The sequence below is a fragment of the Amblyomma mixtum genome, chromosome 9 (genome assembly GCF_055824585.1).
Source record: "Amblyomma mixtum isolate Tamu chromosome 9, ASM5582458v1, whole genome shotgun sequence".
In the NCBI taxonomy this organism is placed as follows: Eukaryota; Metazoa; Arthropoda; class Arachnida; order Ixodida; family Ixodidae; genus Amblyomma; species Amblyomma mixtum.
In genome coordinates this window covers 98,851,050-98,872,897 of record NC_143020.1, presented here as the reverse complement: position 1 = coordinate 98,872,897, position 21,848 = coordinate 98,851,050, and the positions used below count along the sequence as shown (strand labels likewise).

General features: G+C 47.5%; 1 protein-coding gene across 1 annotated transcript in view; it reads left to right on the top strand.

The window, feature by feature from the left end:
• The window catches only part of LOC149330277 (uncharacterized), a 132,531-nt gene that overhangs the window by 11,896 nt on the left and 98,787 nt on the right, over window positions 1-21,848 (top strand). Inside the window, exon 2 of the mRNA XM_089560882.1 lies at window positions 1,805-2,170. The gene's annotated coding sequence lies outside the window, so the exon portion shown is untranslated. The remainder of the gene's footprint in view (window positions 1-1,804; window positions 2,171-21,848) is intronic.

Below are 21,848 nucleotides of genomic sequence, written 5' to 3'. Positions count from 1 at the left end.
TCATTTCTGCCTGTCCCCCTCAGTTCTTTCATTTCATTTCTCCTGTTTATTTCCGCTGCCCCAGCTCAGGTGCTTCCTGTAGCGATGGCAGATGCTGGGGTTAACAAAAACCTTTTCTTTCCTTTTATTATTATATTTAAATAAACCACCACTACTACTGCCACTACTTCAATCTCCTCTATTTCCTAACCTCAAGACTCTCAGCGCTGCATTTAACAACATCTCCCCGTTGCTAACTTATCAGGTAACGATGCTTTGAAGTGGGAATGTACATTCGTCGCCAACAGTAAGTATTCTGTACATTTAGCGATCAAAATGAACCCCGGGACTTGGGAAACATTCCCTGCCCCTAAAAGGATGCGCGCTAAAGAGCAGCTCACTCAATTTTTATTCTCATATAGGCTTTTTCGTGTTTAGAATGTATATTGGCCGCATCTGGTTTGTAGTCAGTAGGCGCCAACTGCAGGAAAATGTCGACCCGGCGAGTCCCGGTATATAGAAGGGCAGAACGCGGCAAATGCTCTCCGTTTCCGAGGCATCGCGGCCCTGTTTGTACTGCACTGACGTTAGTAGGTTCCAGACAGTGGTGTAAATACGACCGTTAGTACAGGAAGTCAGGTGGTTGTGATCATACACGTATTTCAATCTGTATTCGAGATCCAACATACTGCAGTGCCCGCGCCTGTAGACAGTCCGCAAAATGCATTGCTTTAACATTTTATTTATCTCTTAGCACGTCTATGCCCTGAGCGCCATGACTGATATTAAGTCATATCTCAGTGTCTATAGAAACACGGCATTATACTGAACTGTTAGCAGGCCTTGCTCTCCTCACCAGTTTTTATTTGCAAGTTTTCAACAAATTTTATTTCGTCTCTTGACCATCAACCTTCCTCTTGGCTCTGTTTGACCATACATAACTTATAAAAATGATCTATAGACAGTCTATAGACTTATTATTGACTCTATTGACTTCCTATAGATATTACTTTTTGTCTATTCATAGTCTATAGACTGTCTATAGACAAAGGTCTACTAAAAGTGTATGGCCATCAATATATAGATTGTCTATGACATTTGTATTGCCTCTAGACTGTTCTCTAGGGTTTGTATGTAGACTTTATAGAGAGAAGTCTATAGACACTCTATAGACTGTCCAAAACTTTCTTTTGTAAGGAATGTTGAACATTCTTGGACAGAAAGTTTTAATATTAGAAAACTGTACGGTACTGTTATGGAAATATTGCAGGTGCTCATTCTTCCGATGTGGAGCAAAATATTTCTTTCAAAGTTTTTTCATCGCTCGCATCTAGCAGTTAGGAGTGCCACAGACATCCAATGGGGAACGCTTTTTACGATAGCAGAAACGTTCATAGCAAAAAAAAAAAGGACGGAAGCCTGCCGATGGGAGACCTGCGGAAGTAGTGATTGTTGTAGTGAACTCTTACAATATATGAAAAAAGAGAGCCCATAAACTTCTTCCCGTTCAAATATGTTTTCGTCCAGAATTGTTGGGTATCGGTGTCCTTGAACTGTACAAATACATCAAAATTTTTGTCTTTAAAATGTATAGTCCGCGGAGCTGTACTCCAGAAAACACGGTACATTCACCCGCAGTACTACACTGTGCCGATCGGCTCAAGGCGACAGAGCTCTCGCTTCCTCTGTCGCAGGACGTCAATTCGAGTGTCTAACGCGGCGGGCGCTCGGTATTTCGAAGTAAGGTTGGCTTTCACGGTTGGCTTTGCAGCTGTCATGTAGACGCTGCATATTCGCCGAATGACGCAGCTGATGCTCTTCGCAGGACCGGCTCTGTCGCTTTGTTCGGCACCGCAGCAGCTGGAGTCGGGGGAAGAGCACATACAACGCGCCACGCCGACCCAGCTCAGTCCGCGCGGCGTGGGCCGCGGGGAGGAAACACAACTGCGGCAGTGGCGCGCAGGAGCTCACTTCTGTTCGGGCGGCGCGTCAGAAAAGCTTCAAGTTACGCTCGCTGATGCTCGTCGACGTGATTGAGGATACAGTGTTGATGCGGCAACGGAGATCACCCCGGCACGAACATGGCTTCCGGAGGCGCTGTACTACATAGACTGGACAACGGAGGCGTCTGGACTTTGGTCGTTGACTGAACTCTGCTCACAACACGCGGCTCTGAGAACACCGCTGAAAGGTCAGTGGCTGGAATTTGCGCGTTTGTGTTAATGCAGGGCCCAAATGGGAAGCATATAATTATATCTCACCATTTCGCACTTGTAGGGTAGAGTCATGCAGGCTGAATGAATGAATCAATCAATGAATGAATCAATAAATGAATCGATAAATGAATCAATGAATGAATCGATGAATGAATGAATGAATGAATAAATTAATTAATGAATGAATGAATTAATGAATGAACAAAACCTTTATTGCATGGGAATGACGGCTCTCAACCACTGTTGGGAAGTTAAGAGGGATAGGGTGTAGCTGCAGAGTTAGGAGGAATGGGGTGTAGCTGCAGAAGCAACTTCTAGTCATTCGTTTTCATAGCCTTCAGAGCTGTGCGTGGCAAGTTCGTTGACCTCGGTTGCACTACTCGAAGGAGACCGCTCTCACTAATGTATGCCGCGATGGCATGTTGTGCTGCGGTGCTTGATCGTATCAGGTGTGCTAGGGTGGCCATGACGTCATGTGAGATGTACCGCGAAATTTCAAGCGCTTTATGTAGCCTGCATTTTGATATGCATACTTAAGAAAAGGCTTGAAATTGGACGGGACAACTGAGAGAGTTATGGAAAGGAAAACGATACAGCCAACGTCAAAGGCTGACTGAGGACAAATTTAACGAATTAATTATTTGAATAAATTTTATATAAGTAAATTTTATTTATAAAGGAAGGCTGGATACAGCTTCATTCATTCATTTATTTTTGAGAGAAACCGGCACAGTGTATATGCATATGCATATTTAGTTTTCCTGTCTGGATAGCCGAGGCAAAAGGCGTATTCAGACGCCTGACGGGGCCTCGGAACCGTTATTGAACACAATGCTTCAGGCAGCGGCGCTACGATCAAAAGTAACACTGCACTGATGGGGAGAAAAAGCAAGAAAGCATAAAAAGACTGACTGAGTACAATATTAAACGATGTACACGCACTAACGAAAGCAAAACCACCAAAATACAAGGATACACACAAGTGATCTGCACAGGGAATGAATGCAATGACCTTACTATTACAATTACAATAGCACTACAATAACACTAATAAAATAACACTATGAAAATATAATTTTGGCCGGAACTCTGAGTAGCATACTTTTAAACATGAATGCACACGTAGGTACGTTCTACACACAACGAGACAGATTCATTTCCTATACATACCATACACTGAGAAGGAGATGTTTCACCCGTTTCTTAAACCCAGATGAATTTGACTCGGATACGGCGTCGACTAGCTGAGGGTAAGTATTGAGCAGTTCGTGAATTTGATAGCCAACTAGCTGGGTTGCGTACGATGCTCAAGCTCTGTTTTTTACATATTTTCCTTCACGTAAATTATAAGCGTAATTCTGGCGTCTATAGGATTCAAGAAATGTTAAACCAACAGATTTGACACCGTGCTACACCTGCATAGCGAGGCTGGACCGAAACATGTTGAAAACTGTCAATATCTTATATTTATGAAACATAGGTGCGTTGTGTTCATATGGTGGTTTATGTGCGATTATTCTCATAGCCTTCTTTTGTACCACGTGTAGTCTTTCAAGATTGGTTCTCGTTGTAGTTCCCCGTACTAATATGCAATAGTTTAGACGAGAGTAAATTATCATGTTTAAACCGGGTAGGTATCATAAACTTCAGTTCAGAAACTGAAGTCGTAAACTTCAGTTCAGGAACTGGGCGGTTAAGGAAGGAAGAAGTAGGGACCTATTAGATATACGAAAGACAGACGTTTGTGGTCGAACAAATCCCTGCACTGCTTTGTAGAGGCCGTTTGGAGTATTTACCGATGTCTCTCCAAATACCGTTAGCCCCGACTATGGTCAGTGCACGAAATTTCTTGTTATCTGTGGGAACACCGTGCTTGGCGACGAGGTCGTCGCGTTCCTTGTTGAACTCCGAGAAATGCCGAACAAGGTGGTACAGTTCACCACCACAGCGCATACAGCCGCTGTAGGGGCACTTCATGACAATGTCTACATTGCTCCCCATGATGAGAGCGAGGGCCCGATAAGTCATTTACCGATGACATATGGCGTGTAGGCGGCATCGGCGATGGCATCAGTAATGACGACCTACCTGCTCAGGCTCTGTTACGGAAGTTCAGGTAGTAAGGTAACCCGGCGGAGTAACGGTTTTAAGTCGAGCACGACTTCTCTGTTTAGCACGCTCTAATCAGCATATTAGGACAGCCAGGTTTCTGAACAAATCAGCGGTGTCGTCGGTAACGGCGAGGTGTGCCAGCGGAGGATGGAATCGCTCAAGAACAAAGTGGCTTTGCCCTGTCAAACGACAGCCATCCTATTCTCATGACCAACAATGCTGGGATGGGACTATCCCCGACCATGGAAGGTGGGGGGGGGGGGGGGGGGGGGCTATCCCCCCTTTCATCTGCCACTCCCTGCATTGTCCTGCTGTCAGGCTCATGAGAATCGGCCGACGCCATTGGCTGGAAGGAGATCCTTTAACGGGGAAAAACCGCTTCCGTCTTGAGTTGTGTATCCGACTATAGTTCCCCGTTGTGACTGCCCGTGTGTCCAGGGATCCATGCGAGGGAGATGCGCACGTTGCGAAGGTTTGGATTGCCGAAATAACCTGCTGCGTGATAGTGTGTGTCGAGAAGAGCTTGTGAAGCTCATGCCCTGCTTCATGGTAACGAGAGAACATGCAGATTTCGCGCGACGTGTCAGTTTGTAGCAGTGGATCACGGGCTTCAACATTTTTCACTTGTTTGAGACGAACAGGGTATACGGCGAGCAGGTCTCCTTCCTTTAGGCACGCATTGAGTACTCAAAGAGTAAGGTAACCATTGTAGTGGAAATCGTCCCGGCTAGCCATACCTTGAATATCGCTTTGTTTGTCAGGGCTGCATTGACGTAAATGTCCTTTTAACCTCCTCCTGACCTATCAGAAGCCTTATGCCGCGCTAAGTGAAACCGTGCCGGCGTTCGTGCTCAGGGTGCAGCCGTCCGCTTTGGGCGGCCGATGTGTGGATGAAGAGAAGAGCGGTGCCTGCTAGCCGTCATAATCGACCGATGCGGTTGGTTGGCGGTCCCAACCTTCCAAGGCTCGGCTCTGTTCCTTTCAAGTTCTGCGTGTTACGGGTCTCGTGTTATTTGTTCAATGATGCTGTGTATAACAGGAAGGCCGACAGAATCCTCTAAGAGCTGAGATGCGTGTGTTTTGCGGTAGTCCTGTTATGATGCGCCCTGTATAGAGATGAAGCTAGGCCTTTTGTCGTGGTTTCTTACAGCCAGTTCATATTCTGGGGCCCCGTTGAGGTACTGCCGATCTGTATCGCGTGGGCCGAATTGTGGCAGGCCTCATGCCTTGCACCGTCATTCTTGTCTGACATGCAAGCTATTCGGCTTACAGTCGACTTCCAGGTGCACTTCATATATTTGATTGAAGTGTGAGAAGTGTTACAGCTGCTGACGGGTACAGTGGGACGTGTGATTACCTCGTTATATGATGTAGTGCACGGCCTACCATGAGAAGCTGCAACTTTTGGCCCCGGTTAGTACGAGTCTTGCCATCAATGCTAAGAAATCCGACCTAGCTAGGCGCTAGCTTGAGGCCCAGTTTTATTAGTGAGGCCTCCAGGCTATCTGCTGCTCCCTGCAGCTGAGATTGCATGTGATAAATAAACTCAAAATAACTGGCTTCGACCCACACGGTTACGTCTTCGCAGATCTCAACTCTTTCTGTCGTGTCTTGTTCTAGGTGCCGCGCTACCTTTGCCACTGCCAAACTAAACAGCACGGGGCTGAGGATTGAGCAAGGAGGTATTCCCCTGTCGAGGTAGATTGTGCGAGGATTCCATTCTTCATCATAATTATCATCATCAGCCTGACTACGCCCACAGCAGAGCAAAAGCCTCTCCTATGTCTCTCCGATTAACCCTGTCCTTTGCCAGCTGCTGCTACCGTATCCCTGGAAACTTCGTAACATCATCCGCCCACCTAACTTTCTGCCGCCCCCTGCTACGCTTGCATTCACTTGGAATCCACACCCTTAAAGACCAGCGGTTACCTTGCCTTCGCATTACTTGCCCTGCACAAGCCTATTTCTTCTTCTCGATTTCGACTAATATTTTATTCACCCGCGTTTTTTCCCTCACCCACTCCGCCTGCTTCTTGACTCCTAACATTACAGCTATCATTTTTCTTTCCATAGCTCGCTGCGTTGTCTTAACTTAAGCTGAACCCTCTTTGTTAGCCTCCACGTTTCTGTCCCATAGGTGAGTACGGCAGTAACGGCAGCTATTTACAACGATGATTGCCTTATCACTAATCAATTTTTTTCTTCAAAGGCGTCTTGCCACTCCAGCAGCAATCCCGTTCTTCCATCCGCATAGTACTTCTGTTCTTCCATCTAGCCGAAATTCCGCATTAGTCATGAGCTGTTCGCTGTTTGTGTGGTGGCGTTTGCAATGCCAGATGTGACGCCAAATACGAAGAAATTCCAGCATTACTGCGTTGCACACTTAAAGAAGCCATGGAGACCCCAAGCATGCATGCATGGTAATCTAGAAAGACGATGAACATGTAAGCATGCATGGTCAACGCGTTTCTTGAAGCAGGATAGCCAGTGGTTTGCAACTTTTAAAGCGAAATTTGAAGATTTGGCCGCTGTGGCGAAAGCTTCGACAATTCAACGGCAGAATCGCGTTCTGCTGAGCCGCATAATGCAGGAAGTTGTTGAGCTTGGTGTGGTCATTGGTCATTGAGAATATGCATTCTTCTTGTGCGGTGTGTCACACTTTTATGAAGGGGGATTTCAACGTATGATGCCAAAAACTTCATTACTTGCTTGAAAGTGGCAAACTGAGACTTGAAGTCCTGTTTGAAAACCTTTTTTTTTCTTTTAACGCGATAACATTACGGGCACCGCGAGGGCGAAAACTGTCCGGCATCGGCGGTGTCTGTGCGTAGGCCCCATCTGCGAAACGTGGCAGGTGGGGTTTTATAGGAATTTCCCTGTCTCCACTTGCTACCTGCCATGGCTGACAGGTGAAAGGTGGAGAGATGAACGTCATCCTCTCCAAATGCCGAAGAGGAGAGAGAGGCCGGACTAAGAATGACCCATCTATAAGGAACAAAAGGAAGTCATTACGAATAGAACTGGAGTAAGAATAGAACCAGAATTGGGCTGGAATAAAAATTTGGATAGAACCGGAATTGAAACAAAATCCGAATTTGAGGAGATTGTAGAGCGAAAGATAACGCACCCGGAATTGGGATAGAATCAGAACTGGAATAGATTCGCGAGTGAAAGAAAACTGCTGTCGTATTTGCTCCTCATCACTCCAACTAACGGCTTCTAAATTGTTTTGAATCTCACGTGCGGCCTCGTTTGTGATTTGCGCAGGTGTTTGCGAGAGTTGCATCGCAGCATGAAAAGGGCTCTTGTTACCGTGTTTTTTATTTCTTGTTGACGTTTTTCCGCACGCTCTTCGATAGGCTCTATCCTGCGCCGGAGCTGTACGTGACGATGAAAGCGATCGATCATGTTTCCTAGTTGCTTGGAATTTGAGGGACTAAATTTCCGCGGGCAGATGTGCTAGCTCCTTCCGGAGAGTGTTGACTAGTTTATTGTATAGTACAGTAACTGGACACTCGCCAGTCGGTTTTGAGTGGTTGCCGGCTGCTACGTCAGCCCACTGAACAAATTAGGGCGATGCCGCTCCAAACGCAGATGCCTCTGGAGCTGTCGTCGGAACTATTAATGGGGCAAGCGCTGCTCATCGTATTGTGTCCTCATGCTTAGCACGAGACGCAGAATGGCTTGTCATGGTACTGTTGCTCGGAAGTGTGATTGCGGCACCAGTCATTGCACGCACTGCCCTCGGGACAGTATTCTGCTATATGTCCAATGTTACGGCAGAAAATAACGGACCATGCGTTTCTTTAAGGGCAAGTGCGGCGGGCAGGCGCTCGCGTGTTCCCTTTTATACTTAGCGCACCGGTACGTCCCTCCGTTCGCACAATCGTTATAAGTGTGACAAACGTTGGGCATGCTAATGCGTCGATTAGGGCAAATTGAAGCTGGCCTGTATCAATAGATTACAGTTTCCTGGATGAGCAAACACGTAGAAAGCGCGCCTGAATTTAGAACTTCAGGAGTCTTATTTACTGAAAATGTGTCCTCGGGCAAGCACATAGTTTATATAGCATCTAAACGTGCGACAGTGATAGGCATATTATACAGACATAAGGCGTCTTTCATAGCCTTAGTCGCTTTGGGACGTTAAACCCCATAAACCAACCTATACAGACATAAGCATTTTTTCCCAAGAAACAGAATGTTTTATTTTTTTTTAGCGCTACTTTACTGGAAAACGAAGTTTCAAAAGCCAGAAAAGGAAAAAAAATAATAGAAGCAACACCATCAGCGACTAATTTCGGAATTAAACAGTGGAGCGTCCGCAGTTGATTGGGTTGGTGCCGATCTCAGAGGCTAGGGTACAGAGTCTTGCACTTAAAATCGGTGATCACGGAGGCCTTTCGGTACAAACGTCATGGGTGCCAATCATATGGCAGGGAAATTTTCCTTCCGATTCTGCCGACCCGACTAGGTTCTGCTACCGGAAGATACCATTTAATTACCTGATATCTGCGTTGTATGTGCAAACGAAGTTCGTTTCCTGTTTATAAAAGGTGAACGACGAAGTCAGTAACCTCAATTCACTCTCATATCCACACTACACCTTTATTTTGAACTCCGGTCCTATCACTTTCGTTTCCAGGACCCGTTAATTGGACTGTGTAAGCCTATTCTAATTTCCATGCTTCTTTTCCGTGGACCATGTTTCGTCCCCATGAGTGCGTACTACCAGAATGCAACTGCCATGTACAGAGGGCAAAACGCTTACCTAGAACACGCTCGGGGCTGTTTCGGGCTTTAACACGCGGTATCTAGCAGTAACATTTGGTTAAATATGGTCCGGATGTATGCACGTGCAGTTAAACTCATAGGTTAAAACAGATGCTTGGGCAAGTTGGTAACTCATTTTCACCGGAACAGCGCGCACCAAGACACGGACACGAAGGGAGACAGGACACACACGAGCTCGTGTGTGCAGCGCTCGCGTGTGTCGTGTCTTCCTTCGTGTCCGTGTCTTAGTGCGCGCTGTTCCGGTGAAAATAACCTCATAGGATTTCATCATCATTTTTTGCCTTCCTCGTCGCAGCGGCTTTGGGAGCTGCGGAACACACAGTTCGGTCATTCCATACATTTGTTTTGCCCTCTGTACTTTCTTTTTGACTGATCGTGGTAAAGTCCATTGGCTATCTGCAAACTGCCTCTTAAATAAACTCCAAGATATTCTTATTCTAAGTTTAATTAGTTCCTCATGATTCAGATATGTTGTCCTCGCATGCCCAATACATACGTACTCCCTTACAGCACATTGCTCGTCACCATATATTGCAAAGTGTTATTCTTTTCCCACACCACCGAGCTACCAAACGTTCCTTGGCACCACAAGGCACCAGCAGCCCATTGTTGTAAATGCCACTGATGACGCACCCAAAAAAATGCAACAAAAGCTACCAGATTCAAAACAATCAAAAGAAGACGAAATAGTGCTTGCTTATAATTGCAAGAGCAAAGCATTGCTCGACGTCTAAAGCAAAGTACTCGTGGACGCCACGGTTTCAAACAAGCGTGATAAAAAAGAGAACAGACCTGTAAGCGAAAAATTTCCGCTGCTGTCTCGGCAGCTGAAAGCGTTAAATAGGCGAGGGAACCAGAAAAAAAGCGGCTCGACAGAAGTTTGCGACGGCCACAACGTGGTGGAAAAACTGCAATTGCATTGGCTGACACTTAACACCTGTCTGCTCTATAGACCGGCCGAAAAACACAACAGAAAATTTCCTCTTGTCACAAGAGACTTGCCGCAATGTTTTTGACACAATGCAGTAACAGCAAAAAATTTTGCAGTTACTACAGAAAAGTACTATAGAACTACAGATTACAGAAAAATACTACAAAAAAGACTACAGTACTAAACTGCAAAATAACAGAAAAATGAAAGTCCAGAGAATGTTTACTGCATCCGATTCAGTGCGAAAGCAGGGATTTTTACTGCGTAGAAGGCGAGGATGAACGGGCAGTGTCCCGGGATGGAGCGCTCGCGCGAGGGCAGCTGCGAACAAACAGGACAACTGACGATTTTGGTCGGGGTTGGTACACAACGGGTTAGTTTGGTTTAGTTTGGTTATTGGGGTTTAGCGTCCCGAAGCAACTAAGGCTATAGGGGACGCTGTAGTAAAGGGCTCCGGAAATTTCGAGCACCTGGGGTTCTTTAACGTTCACTCACATCGCACAGCACACGGGCCTCTAGAATTTCGCCTTCATCGAAATTCGGCCGCCGCGGCCGGGATCGAACCCACGTCTTTCGGGTCAGCAGCCGAGTGCCGTAACCACTTAGCCACCGCGGCGGGCCCATCGGATTAGTGTTTACGCACTAAACTATTTTGTCGTATGTTTTACACGGTTCAATCGTTTTTTTCTTTTCGTTTGGGATATGGATTTAAAACCTCCACCCATAGTAAATCCTTCCCAGCCGGCGTTCGTCACACTAAGTGATGGATGAGTCATCGCCTGATGAGGTTCTAAAAGCATTTTCTATTTTAGCGCCGTCTGCTGCAGCCCCGTTTCGATGGAGGCGAAACACGAAGGGCGCCCGCGTTATGCTGCGATGTGCCCGTTAGAGATCCTGTGGTGGTCGAAATCATTCCGGAACCCTCCACTACGTCACCTCTTTCTCCCTTTCTTTTTTCACCCACTCCTTCCCCACATTTCTCACGGCGCGGTTCGGATGTCAACCAAAAAGTGAGACAGCAACTGTGCCCTTCCTTTCTTCATGAGCAATTTTCATTGTTCATATTACCACTGCGTCTTAATCAGCCAACCAGTGACGTCAAAGTAGAATCACCGACTACAAATTACACCTTACGACAAGGACCCGCAGTCTTCCACATAATTGGCAGAAACCGGGCAAGTCGAAAAAAAGAAAGCGAAGTGGCCCAAGGTTAGAGCACTCAATGACATGCATTACAAAGACGGAATGTGCGTGTTCATCATCATCATCATCGTCATCAGCCTGACTACGCCCACCGCGGGGCAACGGCCTCTCCCATGTCTCTCCAATTAGCCCTGTCCTTGGCCAGTTGCGGCGCAAACTTCTTAATCTCGTCCATGCGTGTGCGTGCTGCGACCTGCATTTGACTGATTCGGAAAAACGCGATAAACAGCGATTTCCGGCTTCTCTCTAATGCCCTCTGCATGAGCAACAAGGGAACTTGAAATAAATAAATAAATAAGTAAATAATCAAGCGCACGTATCACTTTGTATGCAACAACGATGTTCAGCAATAGTAAATATATCGCGCAATATGGAAGTTGTATCCTTAACACTTGTAAATCTAGGCCGCAGAGTCAGATTTCACAAGATCACACACGAGAAACAATGTACAACAGACTTCAGCAAGGGCCGCGGCGCGGACGGCCACACACTAAACACCAATACGCCTAAATGGGAGCAAAAAAAGAGTAGGTGTTCCTCTAGCACACTACCTTTTAGAAAAGCGAGTGCGCTAGACTCTCACAAAATTTTTTTTCAGACAGTATTAGACTATCTATAGGCTTCTGTCTATATGGTCTATAGACTGTCTATAGACAAATCCCGTAGAACAGTCTAAAGGCAATACAAGGAGGAGGAATAAGAGGAAAGGTAGGGAGGATAGGCATTACAAATGCTACAGACAACCTACAGATTCATGGCCATACACTTTTAATAGACTTTCTTCTATAGACAGTCTATAGACTATGAATAGACAAGAAGAAATGTCTATAGGAAGGGAATAGAGTGTATAAGAAGTCTATAGACTGTCTATAGGCCTTTGTTATAAGGGGAGGGCAGCTTACTCCTTTTTTTACGCCTTTCTGATTAGAGTGCACAGTCAGAGTAGCGCGTTCTCGATGAGGACAAGTATATAAAGAGAGAGAGACATAGGGAAGAAAAGACATGCAGGTTAAGCACACCATGGCCGGTTGGCTACCCTACACATGGTAAGGGTGATAACGGGAGTGAAAGGAATACTAATGAGGAGAGTAGAGGAGGTAAGCTTGGACAAAAGTATGGCGTCTCCCATGGAGTTAAAGGAACACTGAGAAGAAATTCAATTAGGCTTGTATCGACAGATTACTGCATTCTAATGACAAAGACGGTACTTTCACTGCAGGAGAAGATTTTTAAGCCAGAACAGATCAATAAATGACATACTGGTGTCGCACAATCGGCTGATTTCGCAAATGAACTGCGACGCATCGACACAGTGTCGGATCCCAGAGGCGACGCTACACCATTATTCACTTCGAAACTATTGGTTTGGTTTATGGTTTATGGGGTTTAACGTCCCAAAGTGACTCAGGCTATGAGGAACGCCGTAGTGGAGGGCTCCGGAAATTTACACCATCTGAGGTTCTTTAACGTGCACTCACATCGCACAGTACACGGGCCTTTGGAATTTCACCCTCATCGAAATTCGGCCGCCGCGACCGGGATCGAACGCGTGTCTTTTGAGTCAGCAGCCGTGCACAATAACCACATGAGCCACCGCGGCGGCGCTTCGAAACTATTGTCACGGGACCCGTTTCAGAGTAGTTCAACTTTATTAGACTTTAAGAATACAAGCAAATTAAGTGCAAGAAGTGGTATTGAAAGAGATCCCATGCCTGAAAAACTCTCAAGGGGAGCTCCTAATGCAAAGTAAGGTAGTGCCGTCAATCATTGTAGTGTTTGCTTGTTCGTTCTTCAAAGCTGCCGACACGCCAATTTATCGCTTTGTTTGTGATGCAAGACACGCCTAGATTTAACTCGATTGATCGCTATCAGGCGGAGCCGATTCTACGTTGTTCCAGAGTGTTCTAGTAACTTTCCAAGCTTTATCTCAAAAGTTCGCTATCAGCTTTAAAGAAAGCATGGCAGAGAGCGGCGGGCATTCTGTTCGACAACCGCCGAGCTAGCCTGTTCCTACGCCACCGCCGAGTCATTCAGTTACTTGCGGGCGCAAAGTCATCCCAAATAAAGAGTTTCATTTAGAAGCCATTCTCGCTGTTTTCCTGTTCGCCGGGCTGCAGTAACCACTACATGACAGTAGTATAAACAAATACAAATGTAACTTTCGTTAGTTACTGTGACATGAATGCGTCATGCGAAGTCACGCGAGCTGGCAATCAAACCTAGTTAAACAGCGCGGCACCCCGCATATATATGCTGCGGTATGTGAGGAGTCAAACTGAGACCAGTGGTTGGTACCATTGGTACACAGATAGTACCACTGGCCATTTAGGTGGCCATTGGTACACCCAAAATGGCCATATAATGTTTGGTGCGGTATGAAACGATTTAGTACGTTACGGAGCATAAGGTTACTAGTCGAATTAAAGCGTAGCATATAACAGGGATTCGCACCGACGACCTTTGGTTCCTTACACCATGACTTCTTGAAATTTCAAGCGGCCATCACGGACAAACTAATTGACGTAGGACCTTCGAAGTGGCGTCAAACGAGTCGTCTTCTTGCCCTGTATACTTTGGCAACCAAGGTGCTGTATGTCGTAACTCGAAATTGATTATAGCGAACACACCGTATATATTGATGCGGGTAGACGACGACGACAAAGAGCGATGGCATGAGTGGGAAGAGTAGAAGACGACAACGAAGTTCGGACTGTGTTCTCGGTGCCGCTCGCAGCTGTTCTTGTCTATTTGTAAATATATGTAAATATATTCTTTCCCGCAACATATTTGGTGGAGGTGCGGGGTATCGATCCCAGTACCTCTCGCCAGTACCGGTGATTCCGCTCCTCTCCGCAGACGTCCGTACCGAGTGTCCAGCGCCGAACGCACCGTCATAAATCAAGAGGTGGACAAGATGCTCGCAAAAGACATCATCAAGCCCTCGTCAAGTCCTTGGGCTTCACCAGTCGTCCTGGTGAAAAAGAAGGACGGCAGCTGGCGCTTCTGCGTTGATTATCGGCACCTCAACCGCATCACAAAAAAAGACGTATATCCACTCCCAAGGATCGATGATGCCTTAGATTGCCTCCACGGCGCCAAATATTTCTCTTCAATTGATCTTCGATCGGGGTACTGGCAAATTGCCGTTGATGAAAAGGACCGCGAGAAGACCGCCTTCGTGACGCCTGATGGCTTATACCAGTTTAAAGTCATGCCGTTCGGCCTCTGTAACGCCCCGGCTACCTTCGAACGAATGATGGACTCCCTTCTTCGTGGCTTTAAATGGTCCACTTCCCTCTGTTACCTAGACGATGTTGTGGTTTTCTCGCCTACTTTTGCCACGCACCTCGAGCGCCTCTCCAATATTCTGACAGTATTTCGTAACGCCGGCCTTCAGCTGAACTCATCGAAATGCAAGTTCGGTCGTCGCCAACTCACTATTCTCGGACACCTCGTTGACGCTTCTGGTGTACGCCCAGATCCCATCAAAATTCAAGCTGTGAAGGACTTTCCTCTTCCAAGGTCGTCGAAAGATGTGCGCAGCTTTGTCGGCTTGTGCTCGTATTTTCGCCGTTTTATCAAAGATTTCGCCGGCATCGCTCGTCCCCTCACCGATCTTCTGAAGAACGACACCCCCTTTACCTGGGGCCCTGCTCAAGAGAACTCATTTTCATCCCTCGTCCATTTGCTGACCACTCCGCCCATCTTAGCACATTTTGACCCGTCGTCTCCCACAGAGGTTCGCACGGACGCCTCCGGATATGGCATCGGCGCCGTACTTGCCCAACGTCAACAGGGTCAAGATCGAGTCATCGCTTATGCCAGCCGCTTACCTTCAGCCGCAGAGCAAAATTACACCATTACTGAGCGCGAGTGTCTTGCCCTTGTCTGGGCAGTGGCTAAATTCAGACCCTACCTGTTCGGCCGTTCATTCGCTGTTGTCACTGATCACCACGCTCTCTGTTGGCTGTCTTCACTAAAAGATCCCACCGGTCGCCTTGGTCGCTGGGCATTGCGCCTCCAAGAATACTCATACTCCGTCGTGTACAAGTCAGGGCGCCATCACCAGGACCCTGACTGTTTATCCCGATACCCTGTGGAACCACCTGACCTAGAGGACGCTGAGACCCTGCCCTGCCTCTTAGCTATCTCCGATCTTGCCGATATTGCCAACGAACAGCGCCACGACTCATCTTTACGTCCTATCTTTGATGGCATCCGTTCTGCAAACCGATCTCCATCTCTGAACCTTTATGTGCTCCAGAACGGCATTTTGTATCGCCGAAACCTACGCTCCGATGGCCCTCCGCTCCTGCTCGTGATACCCCAACGTCTACGCTCTTCTGTCCTTGAAGAACTGCACGACCTGCCGACAGCCGGTCACCTTGGCGTGTCCCGCACGTACGCTCGGGTGCGGCATCGCTTCTTTTGGCCTGGTCTCTATCGTTCCGTCAAGCGTTACGTGGCCGCTTGCGACCTGTGTCAACGTCGGAAAAGGCCCTCCACTTTGCCTGCCGGTCTTCTGCGACCCATCGACATACCTCCGGAACCTTTTCACCGTGTTGGCCTCGACCTTCTTGGCCCTTTTCCGACGTCCCTCTCCGGCAACAAGTGGATCGCTGTCGCAACTGATTATACGACTCGGTACGCCATCACGCGTGCTTTGCCGTCCAGCTGCGCTACCGATGTTGCCGATTTTCTTCTGCAAGACGTCATCCTTCACCACGGCGCCCCTCGTCAACTGCTCACCGACCGCGGTCATTATTTTCTATCCAGAGTAGTTCACGACATTCTTCGTGTGACACGCAGCACCAGCTCGCGACAGCTTACCACCCACAAACCAATGGGCTTACGGAAAGGTTCAACCGCACGCTCACCGACATGTTAGCCATGTACGTATCGCCAGACAACCGAGATTGGGACGCAGCCTTGCCTTATGTGACATTTGCATATAACTCTTCCCTTCATGACAGAACAGGCTATTCTCCTTTCTACCTTTTGTTTGGTAGGCATCCCACCTTGCCTTTGGACACACTCTTGCCGCCTTCTTCAGCCCCCACCACTGCTTACGCTCGGGACGCCATCTCCCAGGCCACACTGGCGCGCCAAATAGCACGTAGTAGGCTCCAAGCCTCTCAAGTTTCCCAGAAGTCAGCCTACGACCGCCGTCACCAGGCCGTCGAATTTACCCCGGGATCACTCGTCCTTCTCTGGACGCCCTCTCGCAGCGTCGGTCTCTCCGAGAAGCTCCTTTCGCACTACCGTGGCCCTTACCGTGTCGTGCGCCGTGTTACCGACGTGAACTATGAAATTGCTCCCCTTGAAACCTCGCCATCGTCCTCTGGCGCCACCACCGACATCGTCCACGTCTGTCGCCTTAAACCTTATCACGACGCCCATACGTCGCCGCCCTAACGCCGAGACGGCGTTTCAGCAGCCGGGGGTCCTGATGCGGGTAGACGACGACGACAAAGAGCGATGGCATGAGTGGGAAGAGTAGAAGACGACAACGAAGTTCGGACTGTGTTCTCGGTGCCGCTCGCAGCTGTTCTTGTCTATTTGTAAATATATGTAAATATATTCTTTCCCGCAACAATATCAAAGGCGTAGTATGTCGTAACTTGAAATCGGTTATAACGAACACACCGGATATAACGAAGGCGTAGTATGTCGTAACTCAAAATCGGTTATAACGAACACGCCGGATATAACGAAGGTGTGGTATGTCGTACCTCGAAATCGATTATAACGAGCAAAACACAAAACAAACACACAATGAAGAATCAGAAGCGTTCCGGAGAGCTCAGCAGGATGGCATAAAGGCTTTCGCCTCGCTGCACGTAAGGTGACTTAAGCGCTCCTCCTGAATTTCTTTTATGCGAAGCATACTACTTTAGCTACCACTTCAGCCCTTCACCGTGGTTATGCGCCTCCAAATCACGTGATACATGACGTCACACCACGTGACACGATGACGTCACGACAGTGGAGAAACGGGGGCCCACCTCGCGCCGTCGCTGTGGTTGTGCGCCTCCAAATCACGTGACACGATGATGCCACACCACGTGACACGATGACGTCACGACAGTGGAGAAACGGGGGCCCACCTCGCGCCGTCGCTGTGGTTGTGCGCCTCCAAATCACGTGATACATGACGTCACACCATGTGACACGATGACGTCACGCCAGTGGAGAAACGGGGGCCACCTCGCGCCGTCGCTGTGGTTGTGAGCCTCCAAATCACGTGATACATGACGTCACACCACGTGACTTGATGACGTCACGACAGTGGATAAACGGGTGCCCACCTCGCGCCGTCGCTGTGGTTGTGCGCCTCCAAATTACGCGACACGATCGATGTTGCTTCGCATTCTCCAGGCTTAACCAAGTTAAGCCTCAGCCATTTTTTTTTATTTGAAGCTGAAGCAGAAAGCAGTGTGTTTTGTAATTCTTTTTGTGCCAGCATTCATGCCAGTGTCACGATGGAGCTGATGAAGGGTTTGTGTAGCTTCCTCTCCACGGGTCGCCTCCTTCGGCGCCTGCGGAGGGGCAGACGCGCCGTCTGAGACACTTCTAGCGTCGTGGCTGGAACGTGACTGGGAGTGCTCTAATGGGGACACAAGACCGGAATAGGAAGAACCGGTGGGAGGGTGATTGACAGGGTGGGTTCTCAGAAGAGCTTCCCCTCGGAGTGGGACAATCGGCGCACCCGCCCCGCCGAGCCCACGTGGAGACAATGGGCTGTCTCTAATTAGCGGAATAGTAGCATCGACCGTCTGGTCGGGAGTGGCTGCACAGGCACAATACATACAATATGTACTATGTATACTGGGTGTTTCAGCGAAAACTCAAAATCTTCTAAAAAATAGTGAGGTTTAAACAGGAAGTGAACGTTTTCAGGAAAAAAATTTTCGAGCTTTGGTGGACGTCAGTTATAAAGAAAATCATTATAATTAGAAGTTTAATTGGCTAAGTTTCACAAATTAGCTTCTTATTAGCATAGTCTAGTGGTTAGTGCCAATGGTTTGCTCGAAGTTCATCGCGCTCACGTGGACACAACGGGGTGTCCCTAATTAATGAAACAGTAGCATCGGCCGTCCGTTCGGGCGGCTGTAGAAGCTCAGTACATACAATATGTACTATGCATGCCGGGTGTTTCGGCGAGCACTCAAAAATTGCTAAAAAATATGGATGCATAAATGGGAAGTGAACGTTTTCAGGAAAAAAATTTTGAGCTTTGGTGGACGTCAGTTATAATGAAAATCATTCTAATTCGAAGTTTAATTGGTTAAGTTTCACTAATTAGCTTCTTATTAGCATAGCCTAGTGGTTACTGCCAATGGTTTCCTCGAAGTTCATCGCGCTCACGTGGACTCAACGGGGTGTCCCTAATTAGTGAAACAGTAGCATCGGCAGTCTGGTCGGGAGCGGCTGCAGAAGCACAATACATACAATATGTACTATGTATACCGAGTGTTTCAGCACGCACTCAAAAATTGCTAAAAAATAGGAAGGTTGAACAAAGAAGGCAACATTTTTCAGGAAAAAAACTTTAAGCTTCGGTGGATGTCAGTTATTAAGAAAGTTCATTAATTACATGTTTAATTGGCTAAAGTTCACTAATTGGCTTCTTATTAGCGTAGTCTAGTGGTTAGTGCCAATGGTTAGTACGAAGTTCATCGCGCTCACGAGGACACAACGGGGTGTTCCCAATTAGCGAAACGTTGACCGTCTGGTCTAGCGGTTGTAAATGTAAAACACGTAGAAAAGGTACGTACTTGGTTTACCGTAGGGCACTTCAGCGGACACTTAAAACTTTGGTAAAAATGGGGATGTTAAAATATAACGACAAAATGTTCAGGAACAAACTCGCAGCAACAACGTGCATCAGTTATTATAAAAACAACCTTAATTGTAGATTTAATTGCATAAATTTCACTAATAAATTTTTTTCGTGCATAGCCTAGAACTTCTTCCATTTGGTTAGTTCGAAGCCAAGGACATGAGGATGGATTATCAGCTTTTGAAACACAACAAAATGGAATTCTTTAAAGTCCCGCAATGCGAGGATTGCGGGGCATTTTTTCCGCACAAAATCGAAAACGAGCTCAGATACGCGCACTAAGTTCGGTGCGAACGCAATGTCCGCTGGTGACGTGTTAAGGGCTTATAGCACCCGATTCGAACACCATAGTACAACGTCATGCACGTCGAAATTCGATTGAAGGGAAATGCTATAGGCCCGTGTACTGCGCGATGTCAGTGCACGTTAAAGAACCCCAGGTGGTCGAAATTTCCGGAGCCCTCCACTACGGCGTCCCTCATAGCCCGACTCACTTCAGGACGTTAAACCCCTGTAAGCCATCAACCATCTTTAATTTCGTCGCTTGGAGCAAAAACAGCGAGTGCCATCGCCAACTGCGCGGCCGTTATATTTGATTGGTTTATTGGGGTTTAAGGTCCCAAAACGACCCAGGCTATGAGGGACGCTGTAGTGAAGGGCTCCGAAAATTTCGACCACGTGGTGATCTTTAACGTGCACTGACATCGCACAGTACACGGGCCTCAAGAATTTCGCCTCCATCGAAATTCGACCACCGCGACCGGGATTGAATCCACGACTTTCAGGTCAGCAGCCGAGCGTCATAACCACTGAGCCACCGCGGCGGCGTCGAATCGATAGGAAGCGCAAGCCGAGAGGTGGTGGTGGTGGTGGTGTGACACTTTTTATTATCAGCCTTTACGTTAGGCGTTCAATAGGTCCTGGGCCAAGGAGACGAGGGCGCGTTGCAGGTTCAGGTCCCGGGAGGCAAGCCAGATGGGCCACGGTGGGGGTGGCGGGAAAGGATAGGCGGGGGACTGGAAGGCTGCGTGGCACTGTGTAAGGCAGTGTTCTATGTCTGCATATGTGTGTGGACAGTTTGGGCACTGAGGTGTGGAAGTGTACCGGCACAAAGAAAGTTTGGCTGGTGTACGTAGGAGATTAAACTGTATTCGGCGAAGAATGCGAGCTTCACGGATCGATAGGGATGGGTGTGGTGGGGGTAAATCAGCGAAGTCCAATTTCTGCTGCGTGTAGTATTCGTCGACAGTGCGTTTGTAAGCCCTGACCGCCTGCTCCGTCGGTGGGCTCGTCCATGGGATCCCCGGCGCCCGGTGTATAGTTTCGCAGGCAAGCTGGTGAGCCAGCTCATTGCCGGGGATGCCCATGTGACCAGGGGATATAGTTTGAATTCGACGTCGTTGCAACCCGTCACCAGCGAATATTATGTTTATGATTTGCTTACTGCCTGCCTCATAAGATCAGTTCCGGTTATGAGTCCAAAAAAAAAAATGGCAACAAATTTTCTCGCGCAGCAGCGTTCTAGAGAACGAGATTCGCTTTGTTTCAAGAACTGACATTGAACTGTCTTGTCCGGAGTTACGAATTTGCCATTGGCACTGCCCACCAAACAATGTTAATTAAAATGTAGTTAATAAATTTTAATTATATGCATAATTAGTGTGCGTTTAATACTGAACATCTGTCCCCTGCGGCTGAAAGTATTTTCCTGAAAATATTTTGTTTCCATTTCAACTGCCCTAGACTTGGGACTTTTTGAAAGTACTGACCGAAACAACCGGTATAAAATCCCCTACAGCGTACGTGCATTTTTGTTTTAAAAGTTTGTCTACCATGCCCGGACTGTCTCTACATGAACTATTCAATTAATAAGATCTTGAGTCTCAAAAAAGCAATCGGGTCAGGTGACACGTAGTGAAATATTCCGAACAACCTCCTAAAGCGCCTCTAGCAGCGATAAAAATGCAGCCGCTGAGGCTGCAATTCGAACCCACGGCCTTGTGCTTAGCGGGAGAAAGTCATCTCATATTAGTAACCGCTAGAGCTGCTATCGTTTGCTATGTGCATTCTTGTGGAGCAGGTAACAATTGGTGCTCACACTTGAGCCTCAAGTGGAAGAGGGAGACGATGCTTCACATAATCTGCGCATTGTTCGAAACAGATGTCAGTCAGAAAATGGCAGAAAAGAAAAGAATTACGGATAAGAGGGATGACCACATTATAGGTGAACAATAAAATGCTGATAAGAAAAAAAGAAATAAAAAGGAAGGTATGATGGTTGAGGCACGTATGTTTAGCAGGTTAGTTGGCGTTTATGGTTTATGGAGGTTTAACGTCCCAAAGCGACTCAGGCTATGACGGACGCCGTAGTGAAGGACTCCGGAAATTCCCACCACCTGGAGTTCTTTAGCGTGCACTGACATCGCACAGTGCACGGGCCTCTAGAATTTCGCCTGCATCGAAATTGTCAGGCTGCTTTAAATTCAATGCGCAGGTGGTCTCCGGAATAACTTCGACCACCTGGGCATCTTTAACGTGCAGTGACATCGCACAGCACAATGGCGCCTTTTGAGTTTCGCCCCCATCGAAACGCGGCCGCCGCGGTCGGGTTCGAAACCGGGTACTCCGGCTGAGTAGCCGAAATTATTCCGGAGACCTCGACTAAGGCACCTCTTTCTCTATTTCTCCTTTCACTCCTACCTTCCTACCTTCCCTTACGGCGCGGTTGAGGTGTCCGCCGAGATATGTGAGACAGATACTGCGCCATTTT